Source organism: Cebus imitator, unplaced genomic scaffold (assembly GCF_001604975.1).
Source record: "Cebus imitator isolate Cc_AM_T3 unplaced genomic scaffold, Cebus_imitator-1.0 Scaffold132, whole genome shotgun sequence".
Lineage (NCBI taxonomy): Eukaryota > Metazoa > Chordata > Mammalia > Primates > Cebidae > Cebus > Cebus imitator.
Window position 1 is genome coordinate 391,221 of NW_016107447.1, and position 3,333 is coordinate 394,553.

The window sequence follows — 3,333 nt, forward strand, 5'->3', positions numbered from 1 at the left end:
CATCCGTGGGGCCATAACCCTGGCCAAGCTCTCTCCATTGTCCCCGTGCGCAGAGGCTACTGGGGGAACAAGATTGGCAAGCCCCACACCGTCCTTGCAAGGTGACCAGCTGCTGTGGCTCTGTGCTGGGGCCTCATCCCCGTGCCCAGGGACCCTGGCATGGTCTCAGCACCTGTGCCCAAGAAGCTGCTCATGATAGCTGGTATCGATGGCTGCTACACCTCAGCCAGGGCTGCACTGCCACCTTGGGCAACTTCGCCAAGGCCACCTTTGATGCCATCTCTAAGACTTACAGCTACCTGACCCCCGATCTCTGGAAGGAGACTGTATTCACCAAGTCTCCCTATCAGGAATTCACTGACTACCTCGTCAAGACCCACACCAGAGTCTCCGTGCAGGAGACCGAAGCTCCAGCTGTGGCTACAACACAGGGTTTTTATACAAGAAAAATAAAGTGAATTAACATTGCAAAAAATATATATGTATAGAATCAGGAGCATGGTTGCCTTGGGTGGGAGTAGGAATGAGTAGAAAGTATATCAGAAAAGCTTTATATCTGGATGGAGGCTACCTGTGTGTATACACATGCAACAATTCACCAAGCTGTACACTTACTGTTTTTACTTTTTACAACACTTGTGAATTACAACTCCATAAAAAATGTTTTTAGGACAGTTGCAGCGGCTCACGTCCGTAATCCCAGTACTTTGGGAGGTCAAAGCAGGAGGATCACTTGAACTTAGGAGCCTGGGAACATGGCGAGTCTCTACAAAAAAATTAGCCATGTATGGTTGTGCACACCTGTAGTCCCAGCTTCTAGGAAGGCTGAGGCAGGAAGATCGCTTGAGCTCAGGAGATCTAGGCTACAGTGAGCTGCGATTGTGCCACTGCACTCCAGCCTGGGCAAGAGAATGAGACCCTGTCTCAAACAGAATTATATGCATATGTATAACACACAAATTTTTTAAATCCCACAGAGCGATACATCCTATTACAAAATCTTTGATAATAGTATCTAACTGATGGGATGTTTGCAAGGTTAAAATGTGATAAAGTTTATGACTCTCTTACTACATTTTAGTCTCTCATTGTAAGAACTCAATGTTGAATGTAAACAGCATTGTTAAATGTAAAGCAGCATTCATACATCATCGTTAGCACTTTTTGTATTTCTGTATTGCCGATAGATTGGAGCGCCCTCAAGTGTTTAATTTATTTTAGCACCTCAGTTATTACAAAGAAGCACCCTAAACCCGAGTTTGCAGTCTCAATGCCAAAGGATAATGCTTTTCTTTTCTTTCACTCTAGGGCCACATAAAAAAGGACCAACACATGACCTCCTGGGAGCGAAGAGCCACCAGGTTCCCTAAGGAGAGGTGAACTGGCGCAGGTTGGAAACAGAGCAAGTCCAAACTGCCGCGCTGATCAGTGGTGGGATCACGCCTGTGAATAACCACTGCACTCCAAACATCGAGACTCTGTCTTTAAAAAAAAATAAAAAAGAAAAAAAAGAAAATGAAATAAAAAAAGAAAAAGTGCCAAAATTCACATCGGATCAATAGGTCCCAAGGCCAAGTCAAGCTGTGCACATGATCACTCCCTGAGATGTGTCAGAGGAAAGCAGAAGGGAACATGCCGGTCTACCTCCCTTCGATTCAAGCACATTGCAAATATCATCTAGTTTCTCAGGAACTCACATAATATTTGAATGTGGCATCACACGGGCTACAAAAATGATTTCATATTAATAATAGTCACAGGTAGCTTTCAGTGACCACTTCCTGCGTCCCAGGTACCCTACTAAGAAGTAGATGTCCATTGTTAGCTTTGATTTTTAAAATGACCTGTGAGGCAGATATCTTTTGTAGCCTGCTTTTTTTCCTTCAGCAATACGCTTTGGGCATCTTTCCATGTCGATAAATAGAGCTGGGTCGGAAGTACCCGATTCAAAGGCTGAGAAACTTAAACAGTCAGCAGGCACTGCCCAGGTGAAGATCAATAATAGTTAACATTTATTGAGTGCTTTATTACACACCAGGCCCTCCACTAATTGTTTTAGGTGAACTCTCTTGCATTTGATCCTTGAGGCAATCCCAAGGTAGCTTCTATTATTATTCAGATGAGGAATCTGAAGCCCAGAGAAGCAAAGGAACACAGTCAAGGTCAGACAGCTGGTGTTTAATGGAAGAGCTGGGATTCAAACCCAGGTCCCTCTAATTCTGGCGCTGGGCTCTCAGCCAGCACATTTGGAGGACAACATGGAGGAGGATGTCAGTGGGGAAAGGATCCACTGACAAAGCCTGAAGACGGGGAGTAGGGTGGTGAGAGCCCAGGCAACCGTCCTCCATGGAAGTGACAGTAAGGCTTCCCTGAGGTGACACCATTTGGATTAATTCTACGTCTCCAGCCAATAAAGGAGGTCTTTTTATAACTTACCAGTTCCTAGGCATATGTCCAGTGAGATATACATGGGTTCAAATCCTCGTTGTGCCACTCTAGTTTAAAAAAAAAAAAGCCAGGCACGGTGGCTCACACCTGTAATCCCAGCACTTTGGGAGGCCGAGACAGGTGGATCACGAGGTCAGAAGTTCAAGACCAGCCTGGCCAAGATGGTGAAATCCCATCTCTACTAAAAAACAAAAAAAATAGCCAGTCATGGTGGTGGGCACCTGTAATCCCAGCTACTCCGGAGGCTGAGGCGGAGTAGTGAGGCTGAACCTGGAAGGTGGAGGTTGCAGGGAGCCGAGATGGCACCACTGCATTCCAGCCTGGGCAAAGAAGTGAGACTCTGTCTCAAAAAAACAAAGCAAAACCAAACAAAACCGGACACAGTGGCTCACACCTGTAATCCAAACACTTTGGGAGCCAGAAGAGGGTGGATCACCTGAGGTCAGGAGTTCAAAACCAGCCTGGCCAACATGATGAAACCCCATCTCTACTAAAAATACAAAAATTAGCTGGGCCTGGTGGCACACACCTGTAATCCCAGCTACATGGGAAGCTGAGGCAGGAGAATTGCTTGCACCTAGGAGGCAGAGGTTGCAGTAATCAGAGATTGAACCATTGTACTCCATCCTGGGTGACAAGAGCGAAGCTGTGTCTTAAGAAAGAAAGAAGGGGCCGGGCGCGGTGGCTCACGCCTGTAATCCCAGCACTTTGGGAGGCCGAGGCGGGTGAATCACGAGGTCAAGAGATCGAGACCATCCTGGTCAACATGGTGAAACCCCCGGTCTCTACTAAAAATACAAAAAATTAGCTGGGCATGGTGGCGCGTACCTGTAATCCCAGCTACTCAGGAGGCTGAGGCAGGAGAATTGCCTGAACCCAGGAGGC

General features: G+C 46.7%; 1 long non-coding RNA gene and 1 pseudogene across 2 annotated transcripts in view; one reads left to right on the forward strand and one right to left on the reverse strand.

The window, feature by feature from the left end:
* The window catches only part of LOC108312989, a 916-nt pseudogene extending 458 nt beyond the window's left edge, over positions 1–458 (forward strand). Inside the window, exon 1 of the transcript XR_005202269.1 lies at positions 1–458. This exon is cut by the window's left edge and continues 458 nt beyond it. The product of XR_005202269.1 is annotated as a 40S ribosomal protein S2-like (transcript).
* A 1,531-nt stretch (positions 459–1,989) lies between these two features.
* Positions 1,990–3,333, reverse strand: part of LOC108313094 — a 4,630-nt gene continuing 3,286 nt past the window's right edge. The window contains exon 2 of the long non-coding RNA XR_001828923.1: positions 1,990–2,495. This is a non-coding gene — a long non-coding RNA (uncharacterized LOC108313094). The remainder of the gene's footprint in view (positions 2,496–3,333) is intronic.